This window comes from Hyperoodon ampullatus, assembly GCF_949752795.1.
Source record: "Hyperoodon ampullatus genome assembly, chromosome: 17".
In the NCBI taxonomy this organism is placed as follows: domain Eukaryota; kingdom Metazoa; phylum Chordata; class Mammalia; order Artiodactyla; family Ziphiidae; genus Hyperoodon; species Hyperoodon ampullatus.
The window spans coordinates 63,568,992-63,595,609 of record NC_136930.1 but is presented as its reverse complement, the minus strand read 5'-3'; positions in this window follow the sequence as shown (position 1 = coordinate 63,595,609).

Sequence of the window (26,618 nt, the reverse complement as noted above, 5' to 3'; positions counted from 1 at the left end):
CAATAGGCTCCTCCTTTTCTGTCTGTGCTCTTTTCTCAGGAGAGAAGGAGTGTCAACAGGCTAAGCCTGTGTTGTCCTCTCTGGGAGTGGCAGGGACCCCAGAAGGGGGCCATGAGTGTGGGAGCAGCTGCTGAAAAGAAGGGCGAGCCGCAGCCCTTTCTGTCATACCCCTGTTGAAAGACAGCCTGCCTGCAGGGCTTCCAGGCTTCTCCCAGTGCCAGGTTCTATTTGGTAAGTCAGCGTCCCCTTCCTTATCATAATCGACATTCAAGCTCAGCCAGACGCGGTGAACTGTGATGCTCGGCACGTCTGGCCCCTCCTTGGCTGGGTAGGCCTGCTCTTCTCCTGTCCTATCTGATGACTCCGCCCAGGATGCCGGGAACAGATTCCTCTCCCTCCCTCCCTCTCTCACCCTCATGCCCCTCCTTCCCTCCCACCCTACCTTCCTCCCTGCCTTCCCCTTTCTTCTTTCCTTAATAAAATTTCACTCTACTTAATTTTTTGAATAGTTAATACATTCTCAAGGTTACAAAAACAATTATAAGAAGATACAGTGAAAATTCTCCCTCTTCTTAACTATCTCTCAGGAACTCAGTGCCTGCTGTGTAGCTTTCCACAGATATTTTCTTAATGCGTATACAAGCATTTATGTGCTTATATGAGGATATACCTCCCCGCCTTTTTATGCAAGTGACAAGCCTTGTAGAGTGGTACATAGTGTTCCGCTCCTTAATATTCTCAACTACTATATCTTAGAAACCTTTTCATATTAGAACATGAAGAGTTTCCTCTATCATTTTCATAGCTGTATAGTTTTCCAACCCATAACTTATTTTAGTCAGCTCTAAACTGGTGAACATTTGCAATCAGTGCTGCAATAGATAACTTTGGACATATATCATTTCCTGACTATTTCGTGCGATTGGAAGTGGTGTTGCTCGGTCGAGGGGCAAATGGACTTCTAGTTTTTGTTTTTGTTTTTGTTTTTTTTGTGGTACGCAGGCCTCTCACTGCTGTGGCCTCTCCCGTTGCGGATCACAGGCCCTGGATGCACAGGCTCAGCGGCCATGGCTCATGGGCCCAGCCACTCCGCAGCATGTGGGACCCTCCCGGACCGGGGCATGAACCCGTGTCCCCTGCATCGGCAGGTGGACTCTCAACCACTGCGCCACCAGGGAAGCCCTGGACTTCTAGTTTTGAAAGCTGTTGCTAAATCGTCCTTCAAAGGTGTTACATGAATTCACATGCTTCCCAACAATCTATGAGAAGAAACAGGTTTCTAAAACTTTAAAATAGGAATGATTCTACCACCAATATCCATTGACTAAGTCCTCACTATGTGCCAGGCACTGTGCTGGGAGAATTACAGTTATGATCTCATTTAATCCCCATCACAACTTTTGAGATAGATTATGGTTGTTCCTGCTGCCACGGGGAAACCCGAGGTTCACAGGTGAGGGACCTTTGGCTCCACCATACCCCTTCTCACTACCCTTGGCCTCTCATCTAGAAGTCAAGAAGCCAATAAGCATTTGTTCCCATAATCATAAGAGGAAACTAACAGCCAGCATTTAGTGGGCACTTAGTTATGCCAGGCACGTCCTCTCACCTAATCCTCACAGCAGCACAAGACGCAGGCTCTGCTCTTATGCTCCGTTTTTAGTCAAGAGAAAACCAAGTCTGGAGAGGTAGCAAGACCCAGGTTCAAGGTTACACAGCGAGAAGGCAGCAGTCCCAGGGTTTGAGCCCAGACAGTCTGACCGCTCAACCCAAAGCCTTCACAACACCACACTGAGGTCACAGCTTAGACATTTCCAGAACACGCTGACCATGGCAATCATCACCTGTAAAACCCTGATCTATGAGTGAGGAAATAGAGGCCTAGAGGGGAGGGGAAGGGGTCTGCTTAGTGGCCACGCTGCGTTAGGACCTCCTTCTCCTGACTCCCAGACACTGCTTTCCTTTTTGTACCTTGCTGTCACGCAAGTGCCGTGACATCCTCAGCCCTGGGCTGGTACACAGTGCAGGTGGCAGGTCCAGGCTGCAGACCTGGCCTGTCCCAGGTGTGAGGTAACAAAGGTAGTCTAAGCACAACTCACAGCCAGGCTGGCAAGAGCTGGCATCTGGCCAGGAGTGCAGCCCACCTGGCAGGTTCTAGCCAAGGGATCAGAGGGTGCGGGTTCTTGGGTTAGTTCTCCTGCATACTTGCTACGTGCTGTTACAGTGATAACAAAAGCCAATATTTATTCAGCGCCTACTATGTGACAGCACTATAATTAGCAAATCACTTCACATCATCCTTACAACAGCATCCTTACAATTTAGCTCAGAGAGGCTAAGTGACTTGCCCAATGTCACAATCAGTTCATGGCAGACCTGGGATGTGAACTCAGATATTTTTAACGTTAAAATCCATGTTTTTTAGAGGCATTATGGTTCAACGGTTAGGAACCCTGTCTCTGGTTCTCCCACTTATTACTGATGAACCAGGAGCAATTACTTAATATTACTTAACATCTCGGAGCCTCAGTTTCCCCTTCTGGAAAAGGGGGATTCATAATATCTGTTTTCTTGAAGAGATATTTGTACATCCACGTTCATAGCAGCATTATTCACAATAGCCAAAAAGTGGAAGCAACCTAAGTGTCCATCAATTGATGAATGGATAAACAAAATGTAGCGTATGTATATACAGAGGAATACTATTCAGCCTTAGAAAGCAAAGTAATTCAGACACATGCTACAACATAAATGGACCTTGAGGCCATTATGCTAAGTAAAATAAGCCAGTCACAAAAAGATAAAAACTGGGAGGAGGGAGGGTTGACAGTTGTTGAATGGATATAGAATTTCGGTTTTGCAAGATAAAGAGTTCTGTGGATCGATGTGGTGATGACAGCACAACAACGTGAATGCACTTAATGCCACTTAAAGATGGTTAAAATGGTGAATTTTATGGTGGATGTATTTTATTGCAATGTTTTTCTTTTTAAAGAAAAGAAGACCTGTTTTGCAGAATTGTGAGAATTAAAAGAGATCGTGTTTGTCAAGGGCTCAGCACAGGCCTGGCCCCGGGGGAAGTAGTTAATCGATGGAAGTGATGCTCATTACATGACTATCAGTAACCGCTGTGCGTCTGCCATGGGAACCATCCCTGGTGAGACTTCAGCCTCCCCACGTATCAAGCGGAGAAAGTCGCTGCTGCTGCTTCGTCTGTTTCCCCAAGTGCTTGTGAGCAACAAGTGAGCTCTTATGTGTGAAAAAGCTTCATAAACTGCTGCAGAAAAAACGTTGGGAAATGATGTCTCTTACTGAGGCTGCATGTGGGATAGACAGCTGGGTCAGGAATCGTGTCTGGCTCTGGGTCTGTGCACACTTCTTAGCTGAGCCTTTTTGTCTGCCTCCTCTTAGCACTTTGTGTTTATCCCATCACACCACTTGTCACCTTCCACGGGAGCAGATTCCTCAGAGGCCTCTCCCTGCCTCCCCTGACTGGGACCCTCGGGCAGGAACCCTGTCCTCCTACATTCACGTCCCAGCACCCAGCCCAGCACCCACGCCCAGAGGTAGCTTTGTTCATTTCTGCTGACCTCAACTGAGTGTGGGAGGCTTGAAGCAACCCTTTGGAGAATTTTAGCCGGGAGACCTGCTTCTGAGGTCAGAAGCCAGCGGTTTGGTCCTGCTTTATAAAGTGGTGTCCTCTCCCCAGTGCAGTTTCACACAAGGGTCTGATTGTCCATCCCTGTGCCAACATGCGCTCTGCAGACCAGGGGGCATGGCCCTGTGGGGAGGGCAGGGAAGGAGAATTCAGGGAAAGTAGAAAGGATGCTCCTGGACCTCCCAGGAAGAGGTGACTTAAGGACACAGGCTGCCTAGTTGTTTTTGATGGTTTTCATTACTTGGTTTGAGCTCCCATGGAGTAAAGGTTTCTCAGGCATATTTGGGGGATCTAATTCTGGATTCCTTAAGCACAAAAGAATGCAATAAAATACCTGCTCCAAGGAAGTGGAGATGGCTGCCCAGCAGGCTGCCTGTATTCACCCTTTGCAGACAGGGAGGCTCCCAAGCGGGTAAGTGACTGGCCCAAGGTCTCACAAGAAGATGTCAGGACAGGGACAACAGCTCAGTTCCCGGCCAGGATGGATCCTACAAACCCCTGCGGACTGAAAAGGTTGAAGGTTGAGGTAAATTGAGGAACAAAGGCAGTTTCTCTGGGGCGGGCAGGCAGTTTTCATATTAAAAGACCAAGTGTTTTCAGCTAAGAGCCTCTTCACCTTTCAAGGGTTGGAATAGCTCACCTAAATACCAGACCAGAAAAATCACTTTTTGGTCATTCTTCCTTTTGACTCATAATCATTCCTCAGCATGTCCTACAGAAGGGAGTGTTGGTAAGCCGCAGAGAAGAGGAAGAAAATATGATGAGATAGCAAGAGGGGCTTTCTCAGTCATCAAATGCCAAAGAACAAGCTTACTCAGATTGTCTCCATGATTAACAAGGGACTTTCTCCTCAAGGAAGGAGATAAAATGGCAGCCACAGGGCTTCCCACGTACAGAGCACAACTTGCCAACGAGTTCCAAGCGTCTCCATAGAAACGCCATCCTGTTTCTTCTGGTGGGTTTGGTGGGGGTCGAGGGGGATGGTAACTCACGTTAGACAGACAAGTTGCTCAAGAGCACGTGGCAAATCCGTGCGGTCAAACTCCAGCAGCCTTGCACAGAGCTCAGGCTCCTTCCTGCTTCTAGAAGATTTCACAAGGCCAGGAAGCCAGCAGTCCTGGGGTCAAGGGAAGGGGAGGCAACTCCAGGACACACCCGAGAGCAGTTTCTGGTCAGGCATTCCTGGCAGCAGGGGTCACCTTGGCCTGCCCACGCCCTCAGTATGAAAGCTGATAGGTCAGGCCCACCAAATGCTGGGGCAGGGCAGTGCCTCCAGCGCGGTTTAGGGGCACTGAGAGGTCTCCCTGCTAAAAATATCTCCCTCCCTTTTCCTGCGATACAAGCTGAAATGGCCACATGGAAGTCTTACTCCCTTGGTTTGAGGCATCACATGCCTAGTAGATCTGATTTAAAAATTAAATACCATTATGTGCAGAACACACTGAGGTCTGACCGTGCCCTGACACGTTGTTTGGCATTTATAGATGCCTGCATAAATCCAGAGAAGGATCTGAGAGCATCACAAATTTACTTCTCAGATGAGCCAGCGGGGGGAACCAGGTCTTGTTCCGGTGAATCCATGGAGCAGCTAGAGAGAACATCAGCTCTGCCTTGTACATTTCATTTTTCTGCTCAAAACACCCCAAGGGTGTCCCACTGCACTTTAAGAAGAACCCCCGCCCCGTACCATTCACCATCTTGCTCATGCATCCCACTTCACTCAAATGCACCAAGCTCTTTCATGCCCCAGACTTCCTCCCAGCTGCCCCTCCTCTGCTGGTCGATCTTTCCCTCCTCTTCTGGCTCCCTTGTACCTTCAGGCCTCGGCTTAAAATGCCACCACTTATCTGACTATGCCAGCTAAGTGTTCCCTCGTCTCTCAAATACTCTATTCTTTTCCTTCCCAGTGTTTCTTATAATTTGAATGTGTGTGTGTGTGTGTGTGTGTGTGTGTCCATAGTCCATCCTCACTATTGCAGATTCTGTATTTGTAAATTTGCCTTCTCCCTAAAATATATTTGTAACCCCCAGATCAATACTCCCAGTGCTTTTGAGGTCATTTGTGGGTACGTGCAGAGCAGTAAAAAGTTTGAGTCTCTCAACGCACACTTTCCCAGCTGAGGTCCAACAAGGTGGCACTCTGCTTCTTGTTTCAGACTCTAAGCATTGGTCCTTTCTGCAGTCAGTTTTGCGCCATGTTTTTTGCAGTTGGGGGCTTTCAGTTGGGGTTTCCCGGTTGAAAATGGCCTCCAAGCACAATGCCAAAGTGCTGTCTAGTGTCCTAAGCACAGAAGGCCATGATGTGCCTTATGGAGAAAAGATGCATGTTAGATAAGATTTATTCAGGTAAGAGTTGTGTTGCTGTTGGTATGAGTTCAATGTCAATGACTCAACAGTACTTATTAAATAAAACGTCTTTGAACAGAAGCACACATAGAATAAAGTTATGTATTGATTGGTTGATGAAAATGTTGTGACTAGAGGCTCACAGGAACCTAACCCTATATCTCCCCTAAGAGCAGTGGTTCAATATTCACAATTTGGCATTTGTGGTGACTTTATAAAATATAACTACTGCAAACAGTGAGAATCAACCGTATCTTTATTAGTTTCTTCAGGGCTGTTATAACAAATCCCACAAACTGGGTGGCTTAAAACAACAGAATTTTATTCTCTTATAGTTCTGGAGGCCAGATGTCCAAAATCAAGGTGCCAGCAGGCCACACTTCCTCCCAGGCTCTAGGGAAGAGTCCTTCTTGCCTCCTCCTAGTTTCTTAGTTGCCAGCTATCCTTGGCATCCCTTGGCTTGCAGCTGCATCTCTGCCTCGGTCACCACAGGGCATTCCCTCGTGCGTCTCTGTCCGTGTCTTCTCTCCTCTTCTTATAAGGACACCAACCATACTGGATTTGCGGCTCAGCCTACTTCAGTATGATCTCCTCTTAACCAATTCCATCTGCAAACACTTTATTTCCAAATAGGATCACATTCTGAGGTTCTGGGAAGGACATCAGCTTTGGGGAGAGGACACCACTCAACCCAGATATATACTTATTCTGTATATTACATATATTTATATATATAACTTAAATATATATATATTTAATCAATATCAGTATTGAATAAATTATTTATTTAACCAAGATCTAAACTCCCTAACTAGATTGCAAGCTTCATGAGGAAGAACAATGGCTTTCTTAAACATCTTTTTATCCCCAACACCAAGTCCAGCCTGATATGTGGTAGAAGCTCCATAAATATTTGTGGAGGATGAATGAATGAATGAATTTCAAAGCTTAGAACATTAGACACCACCAAGCCAGCAATGGTAAACTCTCGTGGACCCCTAAACTCCTGGACATTCTTCATCCATCATGTCAGACTGAGAAGGAGGCCAAGCCAGTGGGCTTCCAGTCTCAACCCCCGTACCCACTCCACTTCAACCAATTACACTGCTTGTATCTGTTTTATATACTCCACTTCTATGCAATATTGTTTTATGAGTGGGCTTTAATTAAAAGTGTGAGAGCTTCCCTGGTGGCGCAGTGGTTGAGAGTCCGTCTGCCAATGCAGGGGACACGGGTTCGTGCCCCGGTCTGGGAAGATCCCACATGCCGCAGAGCGGCTGGGCCCGTGAGCCATGGTCGCTGAGCCTGCATGTCCGGAGCTTGTGCTCCGCAACGGGAGAGGCTACAACAGTGAGAGGCCCGTGTACCACCAAAAAAAAAAAAAAAGAAAGAAAAAACACTGAGCCCAGCCCCCTATTTTATAGATGAGGAAACCAAGGTCCAGAGACTTGAAGGGCTTTGCCTCGGGTCACCAGGCAGTCATGGGAGAGGAGGACTAGGAGTCAGGTCTTTTGAGTCTCATTCCAGAAGTTTTGCCTCTACACTCGCTCTCCTGCCAAGACATACAATGGGAGTGCTTTGGAATTTGCTCTCCCTGGGACCCTGTGTTTCTATCTGGAGCAAATTCTGGGAGAAGGAAGCGGAGCCCGTGGCATGTGCCCCTTCCCCAAAGCTCTGAAAGGCCCTTTGTGCCAAGTTCCATGGACATTCCACAGGCCTGTTCTAGGCAAATCCATCTGCCAGTGGGTCACAAACCTTGCCTTCATCTCTGAGCTGAGGTATTTTGGCCTTTCTGCTTTTAAATGCACTCCTTGCTTTCTTGGAAACTGAAGCTGAGTAAGGGAGGCCGGGCGGGGGGTGGCCCAGGGCAGATGGGGTGGGTGGGCTACCGAAGGAGACAGGTCTGTTTTGCAGACCTGGCTTGAGAAGAAAACTGTGCTGATTATCTCCCAGGCCCAGCTGCAAAAATGCCTTAGCTCGGCAGCAGATTATAAATAGCCCAGAACGCCCTCCCAGCCGCTTGAAAACAAGGATATTTTTTTCCTGTGTTGGAAGAACAGCTCTTCACAGCTATCCTGGGGCCCCTCCTCAACCCCACCTGCAAAGAGCTGTGATTTATGTCTTAGCACCATTACTAGGACCAAGGATCACACAGCCCAGATGAACAATGATTAATTCATTACCAAGTTCTATGAAGAAAGGAGGCATTCCTTTGGAAGTCCTCTCTTTCATTTGGGCAGAGACATGCCGACCCAGGAGACCAGAGGGGCAGTTTTGCTGCGGTTTATTGCCCTGAGCTTCATCTGGCTCTCTCTGCCCTTGCACGGGTGGGGGCCAGGGAAAGTCTGGTGGGTCACTGACCTGAGGGCAGGAGGAGGCAGAGGAGAGCTGCTCTGAACTTGACTGTTTGCTGAGATGCTCCAAAATAAAAAATCCAGGGATGCTGGCCTGGTCCATTTATAGTCTAGCCCCTCTCTAGAGGGAAATCTATCTCTATCCGGAGGAAATTGGGTCTCAAGGCAAATCTCTTAGATATCTTTGTACTCATCATCACACTCACTGGGACTTTAAGACTGGGCAGCAGCTCCCAACACCCAAAGCGCTTTTCAGGCTCTGCTCTTATCTGACCTTTACGACAACTGTTTTATTAGCTCATTTGTTTTATTGGAATCAAAGATAATGCCTGCCTATTGTTGAAAAGTTTAAAAATTTCAGAAAAGCATAAAGAAGAAAAAAGTCCCACCCAGATCCCACCACACTAAGACAACAATGTTTTCATGGAAGTCTTCCTTTCAAACCTCCCTTATTGGATTATAGGTGGATATAATTTTATGTACATGGGATTGTATTATTGTGTTAGTCAGGCTCTTGGTAGAAATAGATGGAACATCCATGTGAGTAACTGAAGAGAGTTTAATAAAGGGACACAGGTTAGGAACACCAGCAAGGAATAGTGCAGTACATCAGGGACAACAACAGGGGACAGCCACTGTCACCCCTAGGGCTGAAGGCCAAGGGAAGGGAGTGGTTACTGCAAATGAGAACTGTATGGAGAGGGTTGCCAGTTAGGAACTGTACCCGTCAGGAGAGACAGTCAGCTCCAGAAAACCAGCAGAGATGGAGCAAGAGGAATAAATACTCTGACCTCACTCCCCACCAGCCTCCAACTGTCGGTGGCTCCCATTGGCCAACCCAGCCAGAGTTAAAAGGCATGGAAGCCCACTGACTGCAGTCCAGACAGGCCAATACTCCAGGGCACAAAGCAGGGTGGAGACTGGCAGAGAGTAGATAGGAGAAGCAAGGAGAAAATATCTATTACATCCACTATAATGCTGCTTTTATTCACTCCATGGTAAGCCAAGACGTTTCTAACTCAACAAATATATTTGATAGATTGACATCATACTTTTTAACGGACCTTGTTTGGATATACCAAATTTATTTAACTAATCCCTTATTGATGGACATGTAATTAGTTTCTAATATCTCAAGAGCATAGACAATGCTGCAATAAGATCTGTGGATACAAACTCTGTGCACTCCGGATACATATTTTTGATCCCCTTTGACACTTTCTAGAAACTGAGGCTCATTACCAATGAGGCTTGCCCTCAGTCACATAGTGGTAAAGTGGCTTTTCTGAATCTTCTAATTTTTCAACAATGAAATCGAGCACTTTGTAATAAAAAAAAAATAAAGTCAATTTTTAGTTTAAAAAAAAAAAATGGGCTTCCCTGGTGGCGCAGTGGTTGAGAATCTGCCTGGTAATGAAGGGGACACGGGTTCGAGCCCTGGTCTGGGAGGATCCCACATGCCACGGAGCAACTAGGCCTGTGAGCCACAACTACTGAGCCTGCGCATCTGGAGCTTGTGCTCCGCCACAAGAGAGGCCGCGATAGTGAGAGGCCCGTGCACGGCGATGAAGAGTGGCCCCCGCTTGCCACAACTAGAGAAAGCCCTCGCACAGAAACGAAGACCCAACACAGCAAAAATAAATTAATTAATTAATAAACTCCTACCCCCAACATCTTCTTAAAAAAAAAAAAAAAAGCTTATTCCCTTAAAAGTCCTATCACCCACATGGCTCTGAAAGGAAGGGGACTATTAGGTCCCAGTGAGACAGGAAGGAAGTGAGCAGGTCACAACCCTTAAAGAATGACATAGCCGTTGAGAAAAACTGGAGATGACAAAAACTGGTTAGAACCGATTAGGCCCAAGATGGCAGAAGATTCGATTTCCAGTAGACCTTAAGCCTCACTATACACTCACTGTAATGCACTAGCATTAGCTAAATGACACACCCACAGGTGCCATGACAGTTCGGAGGCTGGCCATAAAAGGCCAAAAAGTGGGTGGTGGCCCAGTTCCCAGACATCTTCACCCCTTCTCCAAAACAGCTCGAATAATCCTCCCACTCATTAGCCTATGAAATTACCCAGCCCATAAAAACAGACCACGCCATATTTCAGGGCCGCTCTTGTCTTCTGAGACGAACCACATTCTGCCTATGGAATGTGCATCTCTCTCAGTCAACCTGCTTCCACTGTACCACGGCTCGCCCTTGAATGCGCTCCTCACTTGGCGGCCCATCCCAGAAACTCACCCGAGACCTGGGACATGACCGGCCGCTCGCACCCCGTTTTCCTGCAACATCTTTTCAGAGGAAGAGGAAGAAAGTGCACTTCTCCCCCTCCGCACTTTTCCTTTGATTATAAAAACGTAGCCCACTTAGTTCTCAGGGCAGAGCCCTCTAGCCTGTCCAGTTATTACTTCCTTCACAAGCGTCCTATATTAATAAATCTACTTCTTACCTATCACTCTGCCTCTTGCTGAATTCCTTCTGTGCGGAGACTTAAAGAACCCGAGCTTCATTAAGTCCTGAGAGGAGTTGTGCGGTTTCACCAGGAGATCAGGGTCTTGGTGGGTCATGGGAAGGGGGCAAGAGGAAGTGCTCAGAAGGAAGAGGCAGTGATGTCACAGGACACCCCTCCGCTGGCTTCACAGTTGTCACCTCAAGAGATGGAAGCATCTCCAGAGGCCTTACTGTGGTAAACGGGGGAGGAAACGGGTTCAGAAGGGAGTGGGATACGTAACGCTGCACTTCCGGTTTGCGCCACCATCTCGCGACTGAAAAGCGGTGACGCTACTCACCACGCAGGCGTGTCCTGAGGTTTGATTGACGTGCATGCGTGGAAGGGCGTGGCTCGGAGCTGGAGCCCCGCAAACAAGCGTTTCTTTACGCGGGCCTCTCACCGCTGAGGCCTCTCACCGCTGAGGCGTCTCACCGCTGCGGCCTCTCCCGCTGCGGAGCACAGGGTCCGGACACGCAGGCTCAGCGGCCACGGCTCACGGGCCCAGCCGCTCCGCGGCATGCGGGACCCTCCCGGACCGGGGCACGAACCCGCGTACCCTGCATCGGCAGGCGGACTCTCAACCACTGCGCCACCAGGGAAGCCCCAAGCGTTTCTTTTTTCCGTCTTTTTTTCGCAAAAGCTAGGAGGCAAGCTAGAGGAAATCTTTAATTTTTAAAGATTCAACAAATATTTATTGCCAAGTGGATAAACAAAAAGGTAAGCAAGACTTTTTTCTTACCTCCAAGGAGCCTACAAACCATCGTGTATATGAAGCCACTCGGTACTTTCAGGCCTGCGTGCGTTTGTCTGGACTTTCGTCTCTCTCTTTAATGTCCTTGTCTCTTCTACCTGGTGGAATCTCTCCCGTCCTTCATTTTCCACTCACGTGGGAACTCACGTGTTACTCCCTCCTCTTCACCCCTACAGCCCTGTGTCCGTTCCTCTCTTTCTCAGACCTTATCGCTTGATGGAGTCGGGTGGGTTTGGTTTCTGTTTCAGCTCTGTCACTCACTAACCTGGTGCGTCTCAGTCTCCTCATCTGAAAAATGGGGACAAGGACACTTTCTACCCCAGAGGGTCGTTGTGAGAACGGAGAGGGTATGCACATGCAGAGCGCATAGAACAGAGCCGGGCACAGAGGAAACGCTTCTCAGTAAGCATTGGAGTTATTATTCATCGCTGCCCACCTGGCACAGAGCGGGGTCACCGGGGACGTTTGTCAAAAGAATTAATGACGTGTATTCATTACCAAAATAGCAACCAAAATATGATTCCAAAATGGCCCGGAATCAACAACACACAAAGGACAAGACACGAAGTGGAACACGCTGCATGAGAAAAAAACGGTTTCTCTGATAAGCAGCCTGAGAAGAGGGTGCAGGTGGAGCCCCGTGCCTGATTACCCCGTAGGGATTCGCGTGCTGGGCACGCAAGAACAGGAGGAGCAGGGGCACCGAGTCCCAGTTCCAGCACTTCTGGACCGTGTGACTTTGGATAAGCCCCTCCCCCTCTCTGGTCTGCAGGTCCCGTTTTTAAAATGAGGATAAAGAGCCCCTTCTTCGCAGAGTTGCTGTTGTAGGATGAGGTGGGGTAAGCTAACTAACGCTCTTGGCACGGAGTGAGGGGCCGGCTGGCCACTCTGATTTTTTTTTTTTTTTTTTTTGCGGTACGCGGGCCTCTCACCGCTGTGGCCTCTCCCATTGCGGAGCACAGGCTCCGGACGCGCAGGCTCCGCGGCCGTGGCTCACGGGCCCAACCGCTCCGCGGCACTTGGGATCCTCCCGGACCGGGGCACGAACCCGTGTCCCCTGCATCGGCAGGCGGACTCGCAACCACTGCGCCACCAGGGAAGCCCTGGCCACTCTGATTTGACTGTTCTTGTTACTGCTCTAGGCTGCATAATTATTGCACGCTCACCTACAGCCCGGCTGCAGGGCTGCCCTCTAGCTGGTGGGGTTCCTCTGAACTTTACTATCCAGGATTCCAGGATTCTGGACGCCTGTGTTGGCTGGAGAGCAGAAGCCTGGGCAGTTGTCCTGCACGAGCAGAGCCTGTGCCCGCTGATACGCAGGTCCCTGCCGGGAGCCCATCTGCTGGGTTTGCCAAGGCCAGGGCGATGAGGCGGAAGGGAAAGGAGTGCCAGTGTCTGAGCTGGATGCCAGCCTGGGCACCGACTTTCTGCTTCCCCTGGGGGTCCCCCCGCACCCCGACTCCATCAGCTCGCCTGCCTGCCCTGGCCTTCCCCCAAGAGAAGCCTCTGGCCCGCCTCTGTTGCCGTGAACACGACCTCCCTCAGAAGCCTTGCCTCCGTCTCTGACTCCTGCATGTTCTTGACAGGGAGCCTTCCCCACCCAGGCTGACTTACTCCTCCCCGAGGGAAGTCTCCCTTTTCATTCATTCATTCACTCAGGTAACAAACATATATTGGGTGCCTACTATTATGTCTGGTTCTGCTTTAGGTGCTGCAGGTACAGAATTGAACAAGAGAATGGAGTGCCTGTCTTCATGGAGGTTATATTCTAGTGGGGAAGAGAGAGAGTAAACATACGATACAAAGAAATTAAGGCAGGAAAGGCCTCTCACAGGAGATGATGTTTGAGCAGAGAGGCCTGAATGCAATGAGGGAACAGCTACATGGGTATCTGGGAGAAGAGCCTTCCAAACAAAGGAACAGCCGTGTGAAGACTTTGCGTCAATAACACACACGATGGTGTGTGAAGAGGTTGAGATGCAGAAAATGGGGGGATCATGGGTGTGAGAAGAGATTGGACTGATGTCAGGGGTCAGATGTCATACAGACTAGGAGGTGATGCCAGAGATGTTGCCTTTTATTTGAAGGGATGGCAAGCTGTTGCCACCAGAGGATTCAAGCAAGGAGAAGGGATGCTGATTCCGTTTTATGAGTTTCCCCCTGGATGCTGTGTGGGGAATAGGTGGTGAGGGAGGCAGGGAGGGGGGCACAGGTGGAAGCAGGGTTCTTAGAAGGTTGTTGCAGTAATCCAGGTGAGAAGAGGTGGCTCGGACCAGCGTGCTGATGGTGACACTGGTGACGGATGGGTGGCCTCCAGCCTTATTTCGAAGGAATAGTCAACAGGACTTGCTGTTACCTAGGAAGTGGAGTGCAAGAAAGTGTACTTTCTCAAGAATGGCTCCTGGCTTTTGACCTGAGCTAAATGGTGATGCCTTTTCTTAAGGTGAGGAAGCTAAGGAGGGAGAAGATACTTAAGTAGAATTCAGAGTTCAGTTTGGGATATATTAGGTTTGAGGCATCTGTGAGCCAGGAAAGGAGATGTCAAGCAGGTGTCTTGATAGTCTTCGAATCTGGAACTCAGGAGAGAGATTGGGATTGGAGACAAGAGGCCAAGGACATATGGAGGGCAAGTAGCCTGACTGAGATTACTGGAAAGTGAGTACAGAGGTCTGAGGACTGAGCCCTGGGTTCCTTGGACATTTAAAAGTTGAGATGAGGAGGAAGATCCAGTAAAGGAGGCTGAAACCACTTCAGTAGGGGAGAAACAAGGAAGGAGTAAAGTTCTAGAAGCTAAGTGAAGATAATTTCTAAGAATCAGTGTAGTAGGTAGGATAATGGCCCTGGACAGATATCCACATCCTAATCCCTGGACCCTGTGAATATGGTACCTAACCTGGCAAAGAGACATCACAGAGGTGATGAAGGTTTGGCCCTTAATGGGGAAATTATGCTGTATTATCCAGGTGGGTCTTAAAAGCAGAGAACCCTTCCTGACTGAGGTCAGAGGGAGCTGTGGCTACAGAAGAATGGTTGGTGAAATTCAGTGTTGCTGGTTTTGGAGATGGAAGAAGGGGGCCACAAACCAAGGAATGTGAGCAGCCTCCAGAAGCCTCTAGAGTCTGGAAAAGGCAAGGAAGTGGATTCTGCCTTAAAGCTTTCAGACAGGTACACAGCCCTGCCTGCATTTTAGCCTAGTGAGACCCGCCCTGCAACTTCTAACCTACAGAGCTGTTTTGTTTTCAGCCACTAAATTTGTGGCGATTTGCTACAGTAGTCATAGAAAACTAGTACAATGAGGAAGTGATCAGGTGGTCAAATCACAATCCAAGCTTTAGTAAAATGGGAATGAAAATTTTCCAGTGGTTTGGGCAAAATGGAGATCATGGGGACCTTGATCATGTTATTTTAGTGGGGATGAAAGGAGATTGGAGAGGACCAAGGAGAACATGGGAGGAGAGGCAGTAGAGTCTGGGGATAGGCTAGTCTTTGGAGGAAATTTTCTAGAAAAGGAAACTGAGACATGGGGTAGAGATGGGTGTGGCCTTAATAGAAAGTTTCTGTTCTTGGTTTGTTTGTTTTTAGTCTATGAATTATAGAAGTATAGTTGATTTTCAGTGTTTTAGGTATACAGCAAAGTGATTCAGTTATACGTGTATATATATATATTCTTTTTTCAGATTCTTTTCCATTTTAGGTTGTTACAATATACTGAATATAGTTCCTCGTGCTATACAGTAGGACCTTGTTGTTTATTTTATATATAGTTATGTGTATCTGTTAATCCTGAATCCCTAATTTATCCCTCCCCCCACTTTCCCGTTTGGTAACTGTAAGTTTATTTTCTATGTCTGTGAGTCTATTTCTGTTTTGTAAATAAGTTCATTTGTGTCATTTTTTTAGATTTCACATATGAGTGATATATGATATTTGTCTTTCTCTGTCTGACTTAACTACACTTAGTATGATAATCTCTAGGTCCATCCATGTTGCAGCAAATGGCATTATTTCATTCTCCTACCACCTGTATTCCAGGGGCTGCGAAGTCTCCCAGGTTCCTGTTTTGCATGTTTCCCTGAGCAGCACGGCTGCATCTCTCTTGTTCTCCTTTGTGTCTCCCCAGCCAAGCCTAGATACCAATACACAGAGGGCATTGGATCCATGTTTTGTTGCATGCTGGTAACAGCCATGTCTACTAAGTGCTCACTAGTGCCAGGGGCTTTACTGACCACAGTAAAGTCACATCATCCTGACAGCAGCCAAGTCATCCCCATTTCATAGGCAAGTAAGCTGAGGCCCGGGGAGGGTAACACAGCTGGTAAGCGACAGGGCTGGGAGTTGACCCAAGAGACCCCTTTTGTAACCAGCACACTGCATCACCCATGGCATTAACAGCTGAAGTGAGTCAACTCTCCAGGTGCTACAGGAGCACAGAGGAAGGAGCCTGGTGAAAACTATGCAGAGTGCCAGGGCATGCCTGACGGGGCTGGGGTCCAGGTTTGGGCACGTGCTAGAGTGGGGAGCCAGAGGCAGCAGCATCCCAAAGGCAAACCCGGTCCTTTGCCCTCAGAACTGACTGTAGTGTCTCCAAGTCTACCGAGGATTCAAGTTCATTTCAGAAAAGCAGTGGCCAGGGTCCAAAGCCTGAAGGGGGCTGGGGCAGTGTCAGAGAAGAGAGCAGAGACCAAGCCTCTGTGTTCCCTCAGACAAAGGGAGAAAGCAGGCTGAGAGATGGGGACAGCACGTGACACCTGGGCCACAGGCCTGGGCAGCAGCCGCGGCAGCCCTGGGGATAATGGCTCCTTTTGTCCTGCACATAAATTCTCCGGAAAAGAAAGGATTCCAGGACCCGCTTCTCCTGCTTGCACAATGCTGGCCGCTGGGGCCCCACTGTGAGGGCCTGCCGTGGCATTCAGGGAGCATTCGGCCCCTGCACTGCCTCTTTTCTCCCAGGCATGCAGAAGCAAGAAGTTGAAGCTGTGTGCCAGACATTCTGCAGGGAGTTGGGAGTCTGGCCTGAGCCACAAACTTTGTTTCACAGCCAGGAGGAAACCAAAGTGTCTTGAAGCTCTGAATTAGAGTCTTAGAGGGCATCTGTGCCAGTACCTCCTATGTTTGCCCTCCCCCACTCTTACCTCCCTGCCCTCCCTCTTCCACCTTCAGCAGATTTAGAATGGTACCACGCACAGGCTGTGGAGTCACAGGAAGCTGGGTTCAAGTTCTGACATTGGCAAGCTGTTTAATCTCGACAAGCCTCAGTTTCCCCATCAGTAAAATGGACGTAATAATGCCTAATTCATAAGATTGCGAAAAGGAATAAGTGAGAAAATGCATATAACATGCTTCGCTTGGAACACAGCCTTCCAGAAGGGCTTGATGAGGATAGACAGTCCAGGGGGTCATCCAGCCTGTGCTTGGATTCCTCCAAGGACAAGGCACTCACTGCCTGTATTACGTATTCAGACCAAATGCAAATCTGCCTCTTATACCTTCATTGGTGCTGAGGGTAAAGAGGCAGGGGGCCTGTGCTTATTAAGCGTTTCCTATGTGCCAAGTGTTATCATAAATGACTCAGAGAAACTAGGGTCCTTGCCCAGGGTCACATAGAGGAAGTGACCAGGATTTGAACCTGAGTCTGTCCAACCATCTGTACTATGACACCACAAGATAATTCTTCACATATGTGGAAACAGCTTCCATGGCCCCCTCAGTGTCTTCTCCTCTCCAGGGAAAACATCCCCTACACCTCAGGGAATATGCTTCATGTTCCCCCACCATCTTGGCCTCTCTCCTCTGGGCATGTTTAATTTTGTCACTGTCCCTCTTTAAAAAACTAGCCTCTAGGCATAATATTCCTACCGTCTTCTGGTCAGTACAGAATAGAAATACACTCTCATCTCCTTTATTCTAGGTGCTATATTTATGCCAGTAAAGCCTAAGATGGTGTGGCACTGGCGTCATCACATTACCCTGATGTCTCCCTCATACTCATTATAGTCAGCCTACAAGAAAGATACGTCCCCTGCCCTTTGAACTGTTTGTAACGGTCATTGCAGGTAGTAGAACGCTCTCCAACTAGTTCAGCAGTCAAGCATATTATATTTGGTCGCTCACAGAATCTCCAGCAGGGCCGAAGAGTCTGGGCTTGGAAGTGACAGAGCCAGGAACAATTCATGAACCACCCCTGACTGGGCTTCTCCACTGGCGACATTGCTGCCATTAGACAGGAAGGCACTATGCTGCCAGTGCTGGCGTGGAGCACTGCCTCTAGGACCTCTGAAATCTGGGTCTCCTCCACGCAGCACCTCCTTCTTCACCTGTCTCTTGTAATTAACTAAGCCTCCCTGAGCATGTTGCAGGGGTTAAATGAGTTAATCCATGCATGGCCAGCCTCCAAGATGACCTCAGTGATCCTCACCTCCCGGTATCCATGTCCTTGTCTAGTTTCCTCCGACACTGGATGGGGCTGACTTGTGTAACCAACAGGATCCTGCAGAAATGACAGAGTGTGACATCCAACACTGGGTCATAAAAAACATTGCAGCTTCCAGCTCTCTTGAAGCACTCGCTCTAGGGGAAGCCAGCTGTCATGTCGTAAGGACACGTAAGCAGAACTCTGGAGAGGTCTCCATGGCAAGGAACAGAGGCCTCCTTTCAACAACCAGCACAAACAAGTCAGAGGTGTGAGGGAGCCACCTTAGAAACAGATCCTCCAGCCCCAGTCAAGCCCTCAGATGATCTTCCAGCCCCAGTCAAGCCCTCAGATGATCCTCCAGCCCCAGTCAAGCCCTCAGATGATCCTCCAGCCCCAGTCAAGCCCTCAGATGATCCTCCGGCCCCAGCTGACATCCTGGCTGCAACCTCACAAGAGACCCTGAGCCAGAACCACCCAGCTAAGCTGCTCCCAGACACCTGATCCACAAAAACCGTGTGAGTAAAATAAAATAAAATAATGTTTAACGTCTATTACTTAAGTTTGGGGGGAATTTGTTACAGAGCAATAGATGGCTAATACAAGCCATGTGAAGACTTGGAACTCTGCCTAGCATGTGGTCAGCATCCTTCCAATGCTGTCATTATTTTTATCCTCACCTCCGTGCCAAATGTCAGAAGCCACCACCTCAGCAAACTGGGGAGTCTGGAAAATGCAACACAATGACGATTTCACCTAACCTGCACAGCAGTCCTGTGACCAGGTTTATTGGTATCTTTGTTTTGTGGATGATGAGAGGTTGAGTCTCTTGCCTTAGGTTCCAAAGACAAAAGTCCAGGATTTGAGCCCTGGCTGTCTGACTTCAACCCCCCATCCGACACTGCACAGCCTATGGAAGCTGAATTTCACTGTGGGAAGCCCCCAACTTCGTGCATTGTCACTTCAAGTCTCCGTGAAGGCGGTGTGTGGAAGCCTGGGTGGGAGGAGGAGGCAAGCAGAAAGGGAGAGAAGCCAGGAAGTATAACGGAGTCCCATGGGACTCAAGAAAAATGCTATTGACACCAGCGCTCCATTTCCTCATCACCACCCCTTTGGGCAGAGATGTCAGAAGGACCCCAGGTAATTCAGCTAATAGGAAGGATGCGGAGCTGAGAACCCCTTATCAAAGATTTTTCCGGATGAAGGTGCAGGCTGTCTGGGCACTTTCCAGTTGTTCTCCCAGGAAGCCTCCAGGGCTCCCTCTTAGGCTGAGCTGCCGCGCTCACACCTCAGAAACTCAGCCTTTCTTCATCGTATTTAAGCTACCGCCCCAGCTCTTGTCTTGAGGAGTTGCCATGTCGCCCTCCCCGTGCCAACCCTAGAGTGGAACTCCAGCCCTCCCACCCCTGACCCACTTCTTTTCTGTCTCCCAAACAGGTACCTTTCATTGTAAGGTTTTTTCTTGCTGGTTGCTCTGGGGTGAGGGAGCAAAAAAATAAACATCAGAGGGTCACAATGGAAAGATCTTCAGGAATTTATAGCATAGAGTAATGGAGAGAACAGAGGTTTGAAGACTGACCTGCCTAGACTCAAATTCTGGCAAAATCTTACCATTGATATGGTCGGGGGCAAGTGAAACAACTTCTCTGCAACTCACTTTAGTCATTCGAATAATAAAGAGGACCCTTGGGGAGGGCAATTCAGTAAAAGCTCTCACAGTCTGAAGTACACTCTTCCACCACCAAGAACCTGCCCTGCAGAAGTGCTCTTACCTGTGCTCAAGATCCAATGCACCAAGAGTTCCATGGCAACAGTATTTATAACAAAAATTTGCAAATGTTCAGGAAATTCATCAGGAAATAGGTAAATAAATTACGGAGCACTCATAGGATGGAATTGCTTGGCAGCTGTCAAAAAGAATGAAGGAGAAAAAAAGAGAATATCTCAACAGCTCATTACTTCTCCTCCATCAAGACTTCATGTGCGGTGTTGCCGTAATCCCTGCTGCCTTCCTCACTACAGGTGATCATTCCTTCTCATTATTTGCCCCACAGCTGGAGGAGAACCTTGAGACCAGCGGATATTCTACAAAGAGCCGGGGATTCGTGGAGTGATGCAAAGCTGGGTTCATGCTGTTTGAGAGATGGTCTTCCGACCCTTCTGAAAGCAGCTCCCTTTATAGACAAGCTAGTGGCAGAGAAGAGGAGCCCACCTCTTCCGACTCCCAGCCCAGGGCTCTCCTCAATAACTCAGGCTCTCCCTCTCTCACCTTTGCTATTTTGCAACAGCCTTCACTGCCTCTGTCTCTTCCCCTCCAACATGTCCTCCACGCTGCTTCCAGAATCATCTTCCTAAAGCACAGCTCTGCCCTACCCTAGCTCCCTGGTGGTTACAGAGCAAAGTCCACATGCATTAGCACAGCAGACACATACCACTCTCCCAATCCCATATTATCTCCCTCTGATCGCCTTTTAGAAGCACCTTTGCTCCGGCCAGCCTTACGCTACCGCCTTTGTCTTTGTACCATTTTCTCCTCCTGTGAAGTTCTCCCTTCCCTCACTCTGCTTTCCTACTGGGACCCTTTCTGCATCTTTCCATACCCAACCTGCTGACCCTCTAATGCCGCCTCTGGGAGGACTTCCCAGATCACAGCCTCACCCACCATTCTTTCCACCCTGCTGGCTCAGAATTCCTGGGGCACCATTTACAGGACTGATGTCCCCATTAGGTAGGAAGAATAGTCACCACAGCAGATTTCCCTGAGTTCCCCAAGGGATCTGCTATTTCATAGGCAGCAGATGGTCAATAACTACTTGAAAAAATGATTAATGAGTAAACCAGAACAATGGATTACTACAGAAATAATCTCCAAGTGAATGAAAGAGTAAACAAATGAATTGCCCTGAATTAATGAAGGAATGATTACAACTGACCTCTGAGTCTTACGGTCACTGGTCCCTTTTCCCCAGACAGTTGAAAGCCAACAATGTGAAGATCTCTGTCTAGGTAATACAAGCAAAGGTTATAATTTCCTCAAGATCCCGTGAGTACACCCCAGGAGAAAAACATCACTAGCAACTACAGAAAAATACAGATAGCCAAAAAAAGAAAGAAAGAAAACATGGTCAACCTCATTCATGATTTTTTTAAATGTAATTTAAAATACAACATAAATGTACAATGTACAGTGCTTAGTAGGCAGAGGAAGGGAAGCAGGTTGTCTCCAATAGTGTTGGTGGGTGTGTTACCATATCTACCACTTGGAGAGGTCAACCTGGAAATACACACACATCAAAATTTTTATTTTAAATACGTTTATCCTTTGACCCAGCAACTCCACTTTTTTAAAATTGAAGTATAGTTGATTTACAATATTGTGTCAGTTTCAGGTATACAGCAAAGTGATTCAGATATATATGTATTCTTTTTCAGATTCTTTTTCATTATAGGTTATTACAAGATACCGAATATAGTTCCCTGTGCTATACAGTAGGTCTTTGTTGTTTATCTATTTTTATATAGTAGTGTGTATCTGTTAATCCCAAACTCCTAATTTATCCCTCCCGCTTCCTTTCCCCTTCGGTAACCATAAGTTTGTTTTCTATGTCTGTGAGTCTGTTTCTGTTTTTTAAATAAATTCATTTGTATCATTTTTTTAGATTCCACATGTAAGTGATATCATTTGATATTTGTCTTTCTCTGGCTTACTTCACTTAGTTTGATAATCTCTAGGTTCATCCATGTTGCTGCAAATGGCATTTGCACCAGATCTTCTTTATCTGTTCATCTGTCGATGGACATTTAGGTTGCTTCCATGTCTTGGCTATTATAAATAGTGCTGCTATGAACATTGGGGTCCATGTATCTTTTAAAATTAGAGTTTTCATTTTTTCCCGATACACAGCAACTCCACTTTTAAGACTTAATCCTAAAGGAATAACTGGTCACGAAGACAAAGACTTATACACAAGTATTTTTATTTCAATATTGTAAGAGTTACAAATAGGAAACAATATAAAAGTCTGTAAATTCCAGTTAAATAAATTGTGCTTTTTCCACACAATGAAACAATCAAACTCTGTACAGCCATTAAATAGAACTGCATTCTGTATAGACAGAACATGATGTGCCCATATCATTAAGTGGCAAAAGCAGATGAAGGATCATACGATCCTTTTTATTGACAATATGTATATATAATTTTTATTTCTGAACAGAATAATGTGGAAACCTATGGCTAGGATTGTGAGGAGAACTGTTGCTTTTTATTTTATATACTTTTGTAGGTTTTAGAAAACAATAATTGATAAAATTACTTTTATAATCAGAAAAACCTTTGGAGAGCCCAAGAGGCAGCCAGAGGGCCCTGGCTTGGGTCCCTCCAGCCCTGGCCCTGCTTCTGCTGCTCCCCAGCCTCTGCTCTGTCTCTGACCGAGGACTCAGCCCCTGGGAAAGTGTGTCCCAGCCCACTTTCTGGAACAATTAAAACAATGGTGTTTTCTTCAGCAATGTCAAGAGCAACCTCCAGAATAAAACCTTGGGCTCACTTCAGTCCTGCACAGGGAGCGGAGTGTGTAAAGGTCCCACAGCTCAGGGAAAACTGCACAGGGTGGGCCCTTGTGGGCAGGTTTCCTCTTCCGTGGCCCTGCCCAGCTTTGTTCCAAAGGCACATAGCCTGTGGCTACTGTCTTTGTAACTCACCAGCTTCATCCACAGCCCCAGGGTATGAACTAAGCAGGCCCAGGCAGGGATCCAAATCAACCAGAATAGAGGGAAGGGGAAAAGGGTGTTATTCTAACCCAAAAGCTCCATGGGAAAGGAGGCCATGTAGTAAAATAATATTTACTAATGTTTCATAATTGTTCAATGCCAGACACCATGTTGGTTAAGCCTTGGGGTCGGTTTTTTTGAACAAGAACCTAATCTCTATGAATCTAGGTTTTTTCATCTAGGAAATGAAAAGGTAATATCTATCTGTTAGGGTTGCTGTGCAGAATAAATAGATTATGCATGCAAACTACCTTACTCAGCACCTGGAGTACAATAATTCATCAATCAGTAGCCATTGTTTTCTCATTCTTGTTGCAGTTACACTTTGATACGCACGAGGTGACCTGTCGCCTTTTCTACCTGCCCTCCTGTCATGCCAGCTGGTCCATCCCAATGGGGAGAGTGGCTGGCACCACTGGGACTTTCCTCTCCAGCACGGAACAGATTCTTCCTCTCAGCCTGCCAAAGAAACCAGCCCCACTGACACCTTGATCTTGGACTTCCGGCCTCCAGAACTGTGAGATAACAAATAGCTGTTGTTTAAGTGACCTACCTGTAGTACTTTGTAAAGGCAGCCCCAGCAAATGGGTACAGTAGGGTATGATGAGAGAGGACAGACCTCTGCCTCTTGCCAGCTCTGTGACGCCTGAGAAGTTATTTAGTCTCACTGAGACTAGTTCCTTTATCTGTGAAATGGGTTTAACACTAGTGACTGCCTCATGAGGCCACGTGGGTTCCTGCATGGAATGCTGTAGATCCTGTCCCTGGCACACAAATGCTCAGCACTTATCACAAATATGCCAATTGGTCACCACTGTGGATCATAGGAGGAGGACCTGAAATTTACTCTAAGTTGCTTCACAAGTATGTGCTTTTCCTTCCCTTTAAAATTCTAAACTTGTGGGCGGGAAATGGGTCATCGTATTGAGTCCCCAATGACACCAGGACGGTTCTCTGAATTCCGTAAATGCTCAACAAATATTTCTTACTCAGTAGAGTGTGGTCTATGGTAGGATTGTATCAGAGTAAATTCTAGAGTAAGATCTTGATGTCTTTGCATCCACAGTCTGGGATGCCACACCTAAGACATTCAAAGAGTATTGATTGATTGGTAACAAATGAATGAATGAACTTTACAGGGTACGTGATTTGGCCTGTGGTATAACTGAATCTCTGGTAGGTAAGGTGTGATGTTTTTATCTAGCAACAATTTTAGGTAATATCTGCTATGATCTTGGCACCATAATAGACTAGAGAAATTCAAAATAATAAGCTAAGGATTATTGAACATTTACTGAGTTGGGTCCTGAGCTCCATGGGGATTCTCGCTTGCATTCCTCATGATATGGAGTAATCATAATTCTTACCTTCACTTTGCCAGTGTGGAAACTGAGGCTCAGAGAGATTGAAAACCTTGCTGCCAGAGTCACAGTGTGGGAAGGAGAGTAAGGATTTAAACGCGGGAAGTCTGATCCCAGGATCCACACGCTTCAGCATTGTGGCTCACTCCCTTTGTCTTTCTAAGGAAGCAGAACCCTGTCAAGGCTCTTACAGTCTAGATCTAGAGTCACTGGTAGGCCTGGCAGAGACCTTGAAAAGTAGCTAATCCAATCAATACCCCATAAGAAAATGAAACTGAGAACCAGAGAAGGCATGTGACTAGCCTTGCAATAAGAAAGTGACCCAACTGGGACATGAACCCAGGTCTCCTCACCCCCAGACTGGTGTGCCCTGGTGGGAGTGGGGACTTGGACTCTCACTGGTAATTCACCCAGGTCCCTAGCTCTCCATCCCACAAATGGGCAGCAAAAGTCAGGGAGGTGTGAAACTCTGGCTTCTGCCCATGGAGAAGACTTGGGCCAGGAAGGGATCCTACTGAATGGCCCTGCACATCTGGCTTTCCCTCCTCCGGGACTCCAGTCCCTCTATCCCCACCTCCTCTGAGTTTTGGGTCAGTCTGGGCCAAATGTGAATAGAATCCCATGAGCACAAGGCCCAGGCTGTATTCTGAGTGATGAGCTGCTCGTTGTAACTCAGGACATGGACAGTATAGTCCCTGGGCTCTAATGATGCAGAGAACTGTGGGGTATCCAGCCCTGCTCCTAAAGGAGACAAAACGATCCTTATCACACCAGTTCCAGCCAGAGGAGGCTGCAGTCAAGTCCACAGAAGTCGAGATGGCGCCTTTCAGAGCCTGGGAAGGACACCGATGAGCCTTCCTCATATTTCACAATGCGGTGTGTGTTGCACCTGACCCCTCCTCTTGCCGCCACCTTTTCTCCAGTGGCCTTGTCTTCCTGCTGCCATCCCAAAGCCATAGCTCTGGGTCAGGGGCTGAAGCTGGGGCTGGAGGATCTGGGCACAAAAGCCTGGGACTGATTCCCCTGAAAAACACCCATGTATGGTTCTTCCAAAGACCTGGGGTCCTTACAGAACTCTCTAGAAACAGCAATGGTGTCCTTGGAGCCCAAGTGTTTCCCTGAGCTATCAGACAGCTGCCAGGCTGTGGGCTTAACGCTCAGGGAAACATTTTGCGAGTGCAACGTGTTACACGTGAGCTCTCGGTCACTTCAGATCTCCCAGTTATTTTCCACTCACTTCAGAGGCAGTACAGCTCTGGCTGGTAGATTTGGTTCCTTGCCTTCAACTAGAGTCAGAAAATGTCAGCCCTGATAATGGATCTGGGGCACAAATGGTTGGGTTGTTGACACACTTTCTTGTTGGGTTGTTTCATATTTTGGTCTTCTACACACAAAAATGCACTTGCAAAGAGAGGCCCGATGCTTGGAAGTTAATAATAAAAATGCTTATCAACTGGTACTGTAGCTCAGCCGCCTCATTCCAAGAGGAAACTAGGGCCCAGGGAGAGAAGGTGATTAGTCCAAAATCACACGGCTAGTGTCAGAGGCAGCAATAGAACCAACAGAACCCAGGGACCCTGGGTCCCAGTGAATATGGACCAGTCTATTTACTGGTGCCTGAAATTTCACCATTAGGAGTCGTTACTTATTTTTTTCAGACTATTTGATAGTCTTATTTGGGTATATGAGTAGTAAACAAATATATCATCATAAAACTTATTTTAGTTTTTTTTGGCCACGCCACGTGGCTTGCGGTATCTTCGTTCCCCAACCAGGGATCGAACCCACTCCCTTGGCAGTGAAAGCGAGGAATACTAACCACTGGACGACCAGGGAATTCCCTATAAAACATTTTTAAGGACGAAATATATTTACAGAGTCTATAAAAGTTCTCTTTTGCCCCTCCTTGTTCTCTCCCCAATCCCATTCCCTGCCCCAGGGGCACCCAGTGTTAGCAAATAGGTGTCACATCCATCCAGGCCTTGTTCAATGCAGTTAGGAATACATTTTCACTATGTGATTGGGTTTTAAAACATGCACTTATTATTATATATTGTAAATGTAGGTATATATTTTAAAATCCAATTTATATATCAGCCCATTCATAAATATAAGATCAAATTATACCGTTTTGAGACTTCTTCTGTTCACTTAACCTTGCGTCTTGGAACTCTTTTCATGTTGGTCTTTCTAGAACCTTGCTTGGCATTTTGTCAATGGCTCCATAATATTCCATTGTATGGAGGTACCACAATGTGTATTTAGCCATTTGCCTATCCTAGGGCATTCAGGTTATTTCCCATATTTTTCTATTGCAGTCACAACTGCAGTGAACTTCCTCGTATATAAACCTCTGGGCCATGAGCCAATGTTTCTGCAGAAGAGATATCTGGAAGTGAAAAATACAAGATCATTTGTCTAGAGAACACATCGCTTCAAGTTGTAATGAGTCACCTTAATGCTGTCCGAA